Source organism: Muntiacus reevesi, chromosome 2, assembly GCF_963930625.1.
Source record: "Muntiacus reevesi chromosome 2, mMunRee1.1, whole genome shotgun sequence".
NCBI classification, from domain to species: domain Eukaryota; kingdom Metazoa; phylum Chordata; class Mammalia; order Artiodactyla; family Cervidae; genus Muntiacus; species Muntiacus reevesi.
Window position 1 is genome coordinate 258197755 of NC_089250.1, and position 14336 is coordinate 258212090.

At 44.4% G+C, this 14336-nt stretch overlaps 1 long non-coding RNA gene across 3 annotated transcripts in view; it reads right to left on the bottom strand.

The window, feature by feature from the left end:
• Positions 1 to 5572: 5572 nt before the first annotated feature.
• Positions 5573 to 14336, bottom strand: part of LOC136161288 (uncharacterized) — a 95995-nt gene continuing 87231 nt past the window's right edge. For all 3 annotated transcript variants that reach the window (XR_010661698.1, XR_010661699.1, XR_010661701.1), the window contains 2 exons: positions 5872 to 5900; positions 5573 to 5666 (listed from right to left, as the gene is read on the bottom strand). This is a non-coding gene — a long non-coding RNA (uncharacterized lncRNA). The remainder of the gene's footprint in view (positions 5667 to 5871; positions 5901 to 14336) is intronic.

Sequence of the window (14336 nt, forward strand, 5' to 3'; positions counted from 1 at the left end):
CTCGCTTGTGTCTAACTCTTTGCAACGCTATGGACTGTAGCCCACCAGGCTCCTCTGCCCATGGGATTCTCCAGGCAAGAATACTGGAATGGGTTGCCATTTCCTCCTCCAGGGGATCATCTCTACCCAGGGATTTGAACCCAAGTTTATTGTCTCCTGCATTGGTTCTTTACCACTAGTGTTACCTGGGAAGAATCGAAATAAACAACTAATTTGTTGGTCCAGATAATTAGAAAATTTAATTCAGAGAAAAACAAGAAAACAACACAAGAAAAAAAGTTATTTAAAAGGTCCAGGAGATCTAATAGATATTAGGTAGGAATTTTCAGAAAAAGAAAGGACGTTAACAAGGTAATAATAAGATATAATTTTCCCAAACTGGACAAAATACTGCTCATGGAAAGAATTCACAAAGTTTCTGACAGAACAGTGCAAAACACACACACACACACACACACACACACACACACACACACACACACACACTCCTAGACTTGTTCTGGTGAAGTTCCTGAATTCTAAGAGTAAGACAAACATCCCAGGAAGTCCTAGACAGTTACTTAAATGGAGAGATAGGGAATTCCCTGGTTGTCCAATGGTTAGGATTCCACGCTTCCACTACAGAGGGCACAGGTTCAATCCTTGGTTGAGGAACTAAGATCCTGAAAGCCTTGAGATGGGGCCTAAAAATAAATTTTTTTTAAAGGAGAATTAAGCTGGCACCAGACTTACTGCCGTCACTGAACATGGACATGAGAAAATGGCTACAGACCATTGACAGAGTGACACAAAAATATTATCCCCAGTAAAATTGTTCATGTGTTCCAATTACAAAATCTTTTTATTTTATCCAGAATTTAAGTTAACCACTCATGTATCATACCATAGGAAGTCCTGGAACTCTAACCCAACAAAAATTAAGACATCTCAAAATATAAGACAGAAAGGAGACAGACAGTGGCGAGCAAGCTCTGTTTGTATATGTTTTGAAAGTCATTGTGAAAGTGTTAGTTGTTCAGTTGTGTCAGATTCTTTGCAACCCCATGGACTGTAGCCAGCAGGCTCCTCTGTCCATGGGATTTCCCAGGCAAAAATGCTGGAAGAGGTTGCCATTTTCTTCTCCAGGGTATCTTCCAGACCCAGGGATTGAACCTGGGTCTTCTATAATGGCAGGCAGATTCTTTACCAACTGAGCCACGAGGGAATGTATAGACAGTCAAAACAAATGGGTTCATGTTGATGGTGAAACTGGAAATTTGTAACCTGTGTTCCTATTTTTTAAATCAGAGAGATATGTTCTCTGTCACTTCTCCCCTAAAACAAAAAGGGAAAGAAAAACATGGATTCCAGGAACTAACAACAATAAGAAAAAGTGTGACACCCTAGGAAGACTGAAGGCTGCCTCCAGCTGGTATGGAGTGTTTATAAGGTGCACAGGTGGCCACAGGTGGTGTGGAGCAGAAAGTGGCTGGAGGGGCCAAGGCTTAATAAACTGAAGGAAAGGTGAGCATGTGTGTGTGTGTGTGTGTGTGTGTGTGTGTGTGTGTGTGTGTGTGATTTTTGTTTCCTAACGGTAACCTTTGATATTTTTTAAGTATTTATTTATTTATTTATTTACTTATCTGATGCACTAGGTCTTAGTTATGGCTCTCAAGATCATCAATCTTCATTGCTGTATGCAGGATCTTTGATTGCGGCATGCTAACTCTTAGTTGCAGCATGTGGGATCTAACTCCCTGACCAGGGATTGAACCTGGGCCCCTGCACTGGGATAAGGAGTTTTAGTCTCTGGACCACCAGGGATCTCAAGTTCTCTCTTCTTTTTTTTCACTTTTTGGCTGCACCATGAGGCATGCTCAATCTTAGTTGCCCAACCAGGGATTGAATCCACACTCCATGCAGTGGAAGCACCGGAGGGTAACCTTGGAGTTTTAAAAACAATTTATTGAAGTATGATAGGTCTACCATGACTCAAAGAATCTGCCTGCAATGCAGAATCACCCAGGTTTGATCCCTGTGTTGGGAATATTCCCTGGAGAAGGGAATGGCTACTGACTCCAGTATTCTTACCTGGGAAATCCTGTGGACAGAGGAGCCTGGCAGGCTACCGTCCATGGGGTCATAAAGAGTCAGACATGACTGAGCGACTAATGCATCACTGAAAAGTGCACGTATCAGAAAGGTACAGCTCAGATCTTTTCCAACTGAACTCATGTGCGAAACCAGCATTCAACCTCTTAACCCCAGGCCTCCTTCCAGTCACTGCTCCCCAAACACTAATTTAGCCTGCTTTTGTATGTTCTACAGTACACATGGCGTGGCCAAAAATAAGTAAAATTAAATTTTAAAATCTCAGGTAAAGAAACAGGTTTAATGATCCAAAGGAAAAAGAGAATAAAAAATGACCTGACCAGTTTGGCCATGAGGGAATTCTGTTGAGAGCAGTTAAAGAGTTCTGGAGAGTCTGGGAACAATTCATGAAGGGGCACATAGATAACTGAGCAAACAGAACCAACAGAGGAAGGAGGAGGAGGAAGGTGAGGAGAAGCAGGAGGAAGAGGGAGAAGAGAAGCAAAAATTGGAAGAGAAAGAGGAAGAAGAAAAAAATCTGAAAGAGTCCAAGCAGATGGGTTGCTTGGCTGCTGAGTTCAAAAATTAGTTCAGAGTATGTAATCACCATAAGGGGCTACCCTGGTGTCTCAGACAGTGGGTTCGATCCCTGGGTCAGGAAGATTCCTCTGGAGAAGGGAATGGCAACCCACTCCAGTATTCTTGTCTGGAGAATTCCATGGACAGAGGAGCCTGGAAGGCTACAATCCATGGGGTTGCAAAGAGTCGGACACAACTGAGTGACTAACCCTTTCACTTTTTTCACTTTCAATCACCATGAACCACCATGCTCAGTAATGGAGCATACTTACAAAGGCCTAATGAAATATAACCCCTATAAATTGAATAAAAATGATAGTCCCATTCTGCAGGAAGTAGAGGGGAGAGAAAAATGTGTAGGTGTTATATCTGTGTGTTTCATCATAGTAATTCAACTGATGATGTCTCAAGATATTGAAGAATAGACATTTGGGGTTTGTTCCCTGGTGGCTCAGCTGGTAAAGAATCCGCCTGCAATGTGGGAGACTTGGGTTCGATTCCTGGGGTGGGAAGATCCCCTGTAGAAGGGAATGGCTACCCACTTCAGTATTCTGGCCTGGAGAATTCCATGAACTGCATAGTCCATGGGGTCGCAAAGAGTCAGACATGACTGAACAACTTTCATTTTCACATTACATGTTGGTAAATACCAGATGAATGTCTGAGAGTGGAATGCAGGTTGGGGGGAGTTAGGAAGCAGAGAAGACTGCTTGGCTTTCCAAGTCTTATAGTACAATATGTCTTTTTTGGATTTGGCTGTTCACCCTGACATAGGCCATCCTGACTTGACATGGTTTTGCAGATGAATGTGACAGCCCCAGCTTAGGCTGGTCTGGGGAACGACAGGGATGCCTGACCCTGACCATCCAGAGCCACCGACACAACAGACAAGCAGATATAATCTCCTTTCCCGGACACACCCATAACATGGAGCAGTATCCCACAAACAAGTGTGGTCTGTGCAGATACCCAGGGCCACAGACGAAACAGAAAGAGCATTGTAACAGCTAAGGTCAAGGTTAACCATAGACTACCACCTTCATTCTCTCCTTCACTCATTTTCCATAAACCTTCCACGGTGAGTCTCTTGTTGGGTATGAATTTAAAACTGTAACCGCAGATGTCTAAGCAATGTAACTCTATTTTCTTGCATTTGCACAGGTTAGGGTGGATTAAGTCGTGGAAATAGGTGGGTCTTACATAACATAGAACAACATAGTAGTTTATTTTCTGCTCCCATCATGGGATGCGGTAGGGTGGTAGTAATCTTAGAGCGGTAATCTTAGGGTGGTAGTCCCTAAGATTCATGGACTGAGGCAGATGGGAGCTCTTCCATCTCTATAACATGTGACCTTCAAATCACCATGGGTATCATTTGCCCAATCAGCTAGAGGAGGAAGAAAAAGGTAGAGTGCCTGTGCGGGAGATGGGTTAAGGCCAGGGTTACTTGTAGCACACATCACTTGTGATCACATTCCATGAAGCCAAAGACAATCTCATGGCCACACTGGGGAACCTAGGAAATGTAACTGAGTCATGCTCCCAAGAAGAAAAGGAGATGGGTATGGAGAAAGAGTTAGTGGTCTTTCCCCTAGCTATTCAATTTATTTCTACTGACAATTCCCATTCCCCTTGACTGTGGAAACTTAATTCCACTAAGCCTAAGGTTTCTGGGTGTGCATTTGGGGTTGTCTGTGAAGCTAGGGCCCCAGAAGAAACCCCTGAGTGTTGTCGATGGGATCATCCTTGATCTCTATTTTCATTCATTCTGGATGGAGACTGTGTTGTCCCTGGTTTCCCTCTGACAGTCATTGTCATTCAGGCACTTGGCATTCTGTAAGCCTCCACCTCCTCCTCACCAAGCTGGGATGTGAGATATTCTACTTGGCTGTCAGAGACCATTTCTTCCTAGACCTCCACACCATACAGCCTATTTTCTTTGATATCTTAAAGCCTCTGTGGGATTTGTATGTGAAGTGGGAATATAGGTATTAACCAGGGTCTTTGACACCCTGCCCCTTCCTGAGATGCAAGTTATCAGGGGCCTTCTGATGGATATACTGGCATCTAGTCTTTCTCTACTTCCCTATTCCATAAATAGGCAGCCATTTCCATTTCAGGATTGGGGGAGAGGCAGTCCTGATCAGCTCTGCTGGAAATTCAATTATTTCGTTCTTGAGGTCTTTCTTTCCTAAGAGTTTGGCTTTTAAATCTCAAAAGTTGGAGGAGGTTTCTATTTTTCCCTCCCTTCTCTGAGACACTGGAAGCCTGGAATTCCAGTTTGAATGAACCTAGAGAACATTAATTCAAATTTCTAAATATCATTCTATATTGGCAATTATTATATCTATTTTACAAAGAAATCAGTTTTCAGAAAATTATCTTGTTCAAGGATATACAGTTTTTAAAGTGTCAGAAGTGGGATGTAGACTTACATCCACCAGATTTCTATGTCTCTGTGCTTCACCATTAGGTCATTCTGATTTTCACCTGATTTGGGAAACACATAGCCCCTAGAGAAACACAGACAATGACTCAGAAACACACACACGTACACACAGGAGAAGCTGGAACATACCCTTCGATTTTATTGGTTTAAATAAATATTTTCCTGAAAGAGCAGCCCAGTATCAAGGAGCTTAAGGCATCTAGAGCATCAAAGTGAAGATCCCCAAGATGGTAACAACAGAGCTGGAGGCCAAGAGCATAAAGTAAAGTTTTCCTGGGCTAGTGGGTTGCTTGCATGTTGAGCTCCTTGGCTGGTAGGTTTTCTGGCTAGGGAATATCCAGCTGTTGGTTTCTTGCATGGTGGCTGATTTGGCTGGTCAGTGTTTTGGTGAGCTGGTCTTGCTGGGGTGGGTGAACCAGTTGGCTATTGGGCCTGAACTTCAGACAAATAGTACTAAGAAATAAATGATGCCTAAACCGATGAGTATGGCGAATACATCCAGCCAACCAGTTCGGCCCGAGTTGATATAAGCTTCTTCCCATTGGCTTTTCTTGTTGGCCTCTTTGGTCTGTAGGAATGGGAGCTTTAGATTTGGGTTTCTGAGTCCAACCTTGTCAAACCCTGGGTAATGGCTAGACATCTCTCCGGTCAGGAGAGAAAACCCCTCCCCATATCCCAGGACAGGAGCAGATGCAATGGGGACAGCAAGAGTGCACCGTTGAGGACAGCAAGGGGGCGGGTACAGCACAGGATGGGCCCAGGCACTGGTTTACCTTTCCGCTGAATACGAGTGCTGGTATTCCTAGGGGAGGGAATAAAATTAAGGCCACGACGGTCAAACACGTGTACTCCGGGGCATAAAATAACAATTCATCTTTCGTCTGTTTAACCTCTGGTGCTGCGGCATCTGGAGCCCCGGGTGGCGCGCCTGGGGCCCCGGGTGGCGCGCCTGGGGCCCCGGGTGGCTCCCCTGGGGCCGGGGCCGGCGCGCCTGGGGCGGGGGGCGGCGCGCCTGGGGCGGGGGGCGGCGCGCCGGCGTCGGCGGGTATCGGGGTCATGATTTTTCTACCCTAAAAGACTCCAAGTATCTTCAAAACAGAGCCAAACCCACTACACCTCCCCTTGTTGTATCCAGAATCCCAATACTCAGACCCCAGACCATCAAGGGCCAGTACTTCACAATGGAGAAATCAGAGCAGGTCCTGATTGGCTGCCCGTGTGAGGGGGCGTGGTCCCGCTTTACTCAGTTCCTCCAGGGTTCAAGAGGGTGGCTGCGTACTGAGGTGCTTCAGTCGTGTCCGACTCTTTGCGACCCTGGACTGTAGCCTCCCAGGTTTCTTTCACTTTTCACAGGGTGCTCCATCCTCGGTCAGGACACTGACTCCGCCCACCCTGATAGGCATAAATTGCAAGCCGTAAGGTTGGCTTCCGGCTCCTGCTTCCTGCAGATCCCTATCTGCATTCAGGGCTGGAGCGAGTACCAGGGACCCCACCCAAGAGCTGTGGGAGTGAAGAAGTAGACAAACCTCGTAAGAAAACTAGGCGGGGGCCTTCCCTTGGTGGTTCAGTGGTTAAGACTTCCCGGCCTGGGTTTGATCCCTGGTCAGGGAACTAGATCCCATATGCCACAACTGAAGGTCTTTTTTGAGTTTAATGCCATCAAATACATATTGATGGAGTGATGGAAATAAGAAATCGCCATTGTGATAGGCAGAATCTAAGATGACTCCAAGATTCCTGCTCTCTGGTGCATATACCTGCTCCCAGTTGTCATTAAGCATCAATTTGTGTGCTGCTGTAACTAAAATCCCCAATCAGTTAATGGTAAAATAGGGAGAATATCTTCAAAGGGTCTAACCTTATCAGATGAGTTCCTAAAAAGGACTGGATTTTACTGGCAAAGATTCCAGGCAGGAGGCAGCTTAGAGGCAAGGAAGACTCCCCAGCTAGCTTTAACTCAGAAAGGATCACGTGGCAAGAAATGCAGGCAACCTTTAATTCAGAGTGGCCCCCAGCTGAAAGCCAGAAGGGAAATGGGGATTTTAGTTTTACAACAAATAAGGATCTGAATCCTGCTGTAACCATGATTCATTTGGAAGCGTGTCCTAGTTCCAAATGAGAATGCAGGCCAACACCTTAATTTTAACCTTGTGAAATGGTGAGCAGAGAACGCAGCCATTCTGACCTGCACAGAACTCTAAGTTAACAAACTTAACTTTGTGGAAATTTCTTATGCATCATTAGAAAACTGACAATCATTCAAACACCATAGTAACTACTAACTCAGGTGAGAACCATCAATGGAAGCTAATGCCACTGGGTTTTAGCTGATATTAATAGTTCCCTTGGTTTTAGAGGAAAGTGAAAGTGTTAGTCACTCAGTTGTGTTCAACTCTTTGTGACCCCACTGACTGTAGCCCACCAGTCACCTATATCCATGGGATTCTCCAGGCAAGAATACTCGAATGGGTAGCCATTCCCCTCTCCAGGGGATCTTTCCAATGCAGGGACTGTACCCAGGTCTCTGCATTGCAGGCCGTTTCTTTCTCATCTGAGCAACAAGGGAAGAGGGTGTGATTCCAGCACTGGCATGAACCTGTGTGCCTTTCTTCTTTCTGGTTAAAGAACTCTTAGAAGGATAACAAGGACAATCTCAAAAGAATAAGCAGCTGCAGGAAAGCAGATTCTGTTCCACACCATGAGTTGGCCTCATCCAAGTTTATATCTAACCCCAGAAAATTGAACAAACTTTAAGACACTCAGACTGCAACATTATTACCATGTCCTATGACTGTGATTTTTAACTTCAGTGTTCAGTTTTGATAAGACATCTAACTTATTTCAAGTGTCTTAACAATACTTATTTCCTTTTTTTTCATTTATTTTTATTAGTTGGAGGCTAATTACAGTATTGTAGTGGTTTTTGCCATACATTGACATGAATCAGCCATGGATTTACATGTGTTCCCCATCCTGAACCTCCCTCCCACCTCCCTCCCTATTCCCATCCCTAATTTCAAGTGACTTCACAATCGTTGAACTGATATTCTTTATTTCCTGAATGAGAGATGTGCTTTTGAATTTTCAGCTCAGAAGGAGAACTGTACGCATGGTTTCTCTTTTCTCACAAATATGTGAATTAAGAAGAGAAAACTAGTTCTCTCCCACCGAAGAAATACTCCCTAAGAACCCTCGAGAGACCTAGATTTCTTACTGAAATGAAGAGTTTGGGAATCTGAGTCTCACTGAAATCAAGAGTACACTGAATCTCCTATTTTTTTAATAAAATATTTTTATGGAAGTGCATAAGCATGCCTAACCATACATGTATACCAATACACTTTCACACACAGCATACTCATGGAACCTGCACCTGAAAACAAGGCCCAGACCAAAAGACCCCCCCCCCCATGGCCTCTCCCAGTTACTTCTCCACAGATGAGAACCTATACCCTGATTTCCTCTCCCTCTTTTTAATAACTGCTTTGGGGTCATATCAGGAATTACAAACTTTACTATGGGGACCCTCTAGTTGGATATAAAGATGATTTCCATCTGTTGGCCGCCACAAAGAATCCTGCCAAGAACACCCATGGGCATGCTTCTCTGTGCAAGTGAGCAAGTACCACTTGACAATGGGTCCAAGAAGTGGGATGGCAGGGCCAACGTATAAGGACTCTGTGGTCATCATGCGATGATGACTTCTGCAAGGGCTTCACTAGGTCACACTTCCAATTCCAGCGTGTGAAAGGATTCTTTGTCTTCTTGTCAGCACACAATGTGCTGGGTGGGTGAGAAGGTATACAATAGCTCTGTATTGCTTTAATTTAGATTTCTATGATGAATAGGGGGGCTTCCCAGGTGGCTCAGTGGTAAAGAATCCACCTGCAATGCAGGAGATGCATGTTCAATCCTTGGGTCGAGAAAATCCCATAGAAAAGGAAATGACAACCCACTCCAGTACTCTTGCCTGGGGAAATCCCATGGACAGAGGAACCTAGCGGGCTACAGTCCACAGAGTTGCATAAGAGTTGGACACAACTCAGTGACTAAAAGAAGAAGAAAGAGATGAGTAGGGAGTTTGATCATTACAATGGATGGAGTTGTGTCCCACAAAATTGATATGTTGAAACCCTAACCCCTAGTGTGATTATATTTAGAGATAGGAATTTTAGGACATAATTAGGACTAGATGAGGTCATGAGGGTGGGGTAATCCCAGTGGGATTAGTGCCCTTATAAGAAGAGACTGAGAGCTTGCTTCCTTTCTGTCTACCATATGAGGACAGAGTGAGACGGTGGCTGTTATCTCTGCAACTAGAGAAAGCCCACGCAGCAATGAAGACCCAGCATGGCCAAAAATAAATAAATAAAAATTGTTTTCAAAAACAAAGGTTTAAAAAAGAGAAATGAACTTCATACATGCATCAGCTTGGGTGAATCTCTAAGGCATTATGCCAAGTGACAAAAAGCCAGTCTCAAAGGTTCAGTTCAGTTAAGTTCAGGCACTCAGATGTGTCCAACTCTTTGTGACCCCCATGGACTGCAGCACGCCAGGCCTCCCTGTCCATCACCAACTCCCAGAGTTTACTCAAACTCATGTCCATTGAGTCGGTGATGCCATCCAACCATCTCATCCTCTGTTGTCCCCTTCTCCTACTGCCTTCAATCTTTCCCAGCATCAGGGTCTTTTCCAATGAGTCAGCTCTTCACATCAGGTGGCCAAAGTATTGGAGTTTCAGCTTCAGCATCAGTCCTTCCAATGAATTTTCAGGACTGACTTCCTTTAGGATGTATCTCCTTGCTGTCCAAGGGACTCTCAAGAGTCTTCTCCAACACCACAGTTCAAAAGCATCAATTCTTTGGCGCTCAGCTTTCTTTATGGTCCAACTCTCACACTCATACATGACTACTGGAAAAACCATAGCTTTGACTAGATGGACTTTTGTTGGCAAAGTAATGTCTCTGCCTTTTAATAAGCTGTCTAGGTTGGTCATAACTTTTCTTTCAAGGAGTAAGCGTCTCTTAATTTCATGGCTGCAGTCACCATCTGCAGTGATTTTAAAGCTCCCCAAAATAAAGTCTGTCACTGTTTCCGCTGTTTTCCCAGCCATGAAGTGATGGGACCAGATGCCATTCTTAGTTTTCTGAATGTTGAGCTTTAAGTCAACTTTTTCACTCTCCTCTTTCACTTTCATCAAGAGGCTCTTTAGTTCTTCTTCTATTTCTGCTATAAGGGTGGTGTCATCTGCATATCTGAGGTTATTGATATTTCTCCTGGCAATTTTGATTCCAGCTTGTGCTTCATACAACCCAGCATTTCTCATGATGTACTCTGTATATAAGTTAAACAAGCAGGGTGACAATATACAGTCTTGACGTACTCCTTTCCCAATTTGGAACCAGTCTGTTGTTCCATGTCTAGTTCTAACTGTTGCTTCTTGACCTGCATGCAGATTTCTCAGAAGGCAGGTCAGGTGGTCTGGTATTCCCATCTCTTGAAGAATTTTCCACAGTTTGTGGTGATCCACACAGTCAAAGACTTTGGCATAGTCAATAAAACAGAAAGAGGTGTTTTTCTGGAACTCTCCTGCTTTTTTGATGATCCAACGGATGTTGGCAATTTGATCTCTGGTTCCTCTGCCTTTTCTAAATCCTCACTTGAACATCTGGAAGTTCACGGTTCATGTACTGTTTAAGCCTGGCTTGAAGAATTTTGAGCATTACTTTGCTAGTGTGTGAGATGAGTGCAACTGTGTGGTAGTTTGTGCATTCTTTGGCATTGCCTTTCTTTGGAACTGAAATGAAAACTAACCTTTTCCAGTCCTGTTGCCACTGCTGAGTTTTCCAAATTTCCTGGCATATTGAATGCAGCACTTTCACAGCATCATCTTTCAGGATTTGCAGAAGTTCAGCTGGAATTCCATCACCTCCACTAGCTTTGTTCATAGTGATGCTTCCTAAGGCCCACTTGACTTCGAATTCCAGGATGTCTGGCTCTACGTGAGTGATTACACCATCATGGCTATCTAGGTTGTGAAGATCTTTTTTGTGTAGTTCTTCTCTGCATTCTTGCCACCTGTTCTTAAAATCTTCTGCTTCTGTTAGGTCCATACTGTTTCTGTCCTTTATTGAGCCCATCTTTGCATGAAATGTTCCCTTGGTATCTCTAATTTTCTTGAAGAGATCTCCAGTCTTCCCCATTCTATTGTTTTCCTCTATATCTTTGCATTGATCATTGAGGAAGGCTTTCTTATCTCTCCTTGCTATTCTTTGGAACTCTGCATTCAAATGGGAATATCTTTCCTTTGCTCCTTTGCCTTTCACCTCTCTTCTTTTCTCAGCTATTTGTAAGGCCTCCTCAGACAGTCATTTTGCCTTTTTGCATTTGTTTTTCTTGGGATGGTCTCGATCACTGCCTCCTAGACAATGTCATAGATGGACAACCTCCATCCATAGTTCTTCAGGTACTCTGTCCGTCAGAACTAATCCCTTGAATCTATTTGTCACTTCCACTGTATAATTGTAAGGGATTTGATTTAGGTCATACCTGAATGGTCAAGTGGTTTTCCCTACTTTCTTCAATTTAAGTCTGAATTTGGCAATAAGGAGTTCATGATCTGAGCCACAGTCAGCTCCCAGTCTTGTTTTTGCTGACTGTATAGAGCTTCTCCATCTTTGGCTGCAAAGAATATGTCAGTCTGTTTTTGGTGTTGACATCTGGTGATGTCCATGTGTAGAGTCTTCTCTTGTGTTGTTGGAAGAGGGTATTTTCTATGACCGGTGCGTTCTTTTGGCAAAACTCTGTTAGCCTTTGCCCTGCTTCATTCTGTAGTCCAAGGCCAAATTTGCCTGTTACTCCAGGTATTTCTTGACATCCTACTTTTGCATTCCAGTCCCCTATAATGAAAGGACATCTTTTTTGGGTGTTAGTTCTAGAAGGTCTCATAGGTCTTCATAGCACTATTCAGCTTCAGCTTCTTCAGCATTATTGATCAGGGCATAGACTAATAAAAGATTAACACTGTGTGATTCCCTTGACAGGGTCCTCTCACAAAGACAAAACTATATTGTCAGGTCAGTGGTGGCCAAGGGCAGAGGAAGGGGAGGATGACTGTGAAGGGAGAGCACAAGGGAGATATTTTGGGGGTGATGAATCCTGATTCTGATGGTCGTTAAATCCACATCTAGGTGTATAAATGTCATTGAACTGTATACTAAGTCAGCTTTACTGCATGCTAATTTGAAAATTCAATCAAAGTGATAATGTCATTACACACTCATAGCTAAAATTTAAAAACCTGTTTGGAGTCAGGTATTTGGATAATGTCCTTTAATTTGTACTTCAGGTTGGTCTAATGTTTTCATCACACTTAGATGGAGATTATAGGTTTGAGGAAGAACATCCAGAGGTGAGTGTACCCTTCATCACATATTATCAAAGATCATCGTATTAACATGATTTGTCACAAATAATGTTAACCTTGATCATCTAGCCAAGGTAATGCTGACTTTTCCTGGGGAGGACTCTGAACTTTACAGACCCAAGTTGGCTGGGAGGGGGGAAGAATAGGTCCCCAGCTTAGCCCAAGGGCAGAAAACAGACAGGTCACAGCCAGTCACGCCTCATCTCAGAGAATACTCCTGTAAAGGTTGGAAATGAGAGGGCACCTCTCTGTGGCCTGCTCTGCTTGCCCTCACACCCAGTGTCTGCCTTAGGAGGATCTGAGGTTCCTGGAAAATCAAGAACCTGCTGCTCCCCACTCTCCATTCTGCACAGGGCAGCCAGAGTTTCTCCACAACCTAAATCATGTGACACCTGTCTCAGGTTGACATCCTCCCATAGGTTCCCGTGGTTCACAGGATGAAATCCCAATCTCGCACTCCGATGTCCAAGCCCTGATTGATCTGCTTCTGCCCCACCCCCCTCACACTCTCCCCTCAGGTCCCCCCCAACTCCAGCCACTCAAAACTCACTCCCAACTCAGGACCTTTGCACTTGCTGTTCCCCTGCCTGGAGCCCTTTCATTTCCCATAGATCTCTTCATGGCTATCTCACCCAGCCAATCTCAGCTCAGGTGGCCCCTCTGCTGAGAACTCTCTCTTTTTCCACTTGTCCTCAGTGCCTCTCTATTTATTCCCCTCACAGTCATCGGTCCACCCTGAAGCCACCTTGTTTATTTGGCTGTTGATCTCCATCTCCCCTGTGAATTGTGAACTCCAGGAGAGCCACAGTCCTGTCTCCCTTGGCCACCACTTGTTCCCTGGGGGCTGAACATGGGGCCTGGCACACAGTAAGCTCCTAAATTCAAATGCAATCAATGGGGACTTCCCTGGTGGTCCATTGGTTGAGAATCTGCCTTTCAATGCAGGGGATGCAGGTTTGATCCCTGGTAGGGGAACTAATGGGGCTTTCCAGGGTGGCTCAGTGGTAAAGAATCTGTCTGCCAATATAGGAGATGTGGGTTCGATCCCTGGGTGGGGGGGATGCCCTGAAGAAGGAAATGGCAACCCACTCTAGTATTCTTGCCTGGGAGACCCCATGGACAGAGGAGCCTGGCACGCTACAGTCCTTGGGGTCACAAAGAATCAGACAGGGCTGAGCGACTAAACAACAACAAAAAAGGGGAACTAATACCCCACATGCCTCATAGCTACTAAACCCCAGAACCACAGCTACTGAGCCTGCGTGCCACAACTAGAGAGCTATGTTTCGCAAGGATAGATCCTACATGACTCAGTGGAGTTCCCACGCGATGCAACTAAGATCTGATGCAGCCAAAATAAATTAATACTTTTTAAAGACCCACAAATATGTTCAATGGATTAATAAATCCTGCCTTTCACATGCCTGGAACCAATCAGAGGCTCAGTCAGGAATATACTTGTGACTTAGACTCACATTTTCTATATGTTGAACCAGTTAGGAGTTCCAACTGGAGGATAAATGCCAATAACTGAAATCCCACTCAATTCATTGAGAAGTTTCCTGGGTGACAGAACCCAATATTCCTCTAATAGAGCAGAAATCTGGACTAAACATTTGGGACTCTGCCCTTTATATTTCAATCGAAGTCAATATCAGTGATTAGAGCCCGCCCTGATGGCATCACACCCTGAGGTATTCTCCAGTCCTGAGGAATTGGAGGCATGGCCCTTTGGCCTTAATGAGGTAAGCGGAGTGCTATCTAGAAAGAGTGCAGTAAGTTAAGGGGTTGAGCTAGTAGGATCCAGTTTGG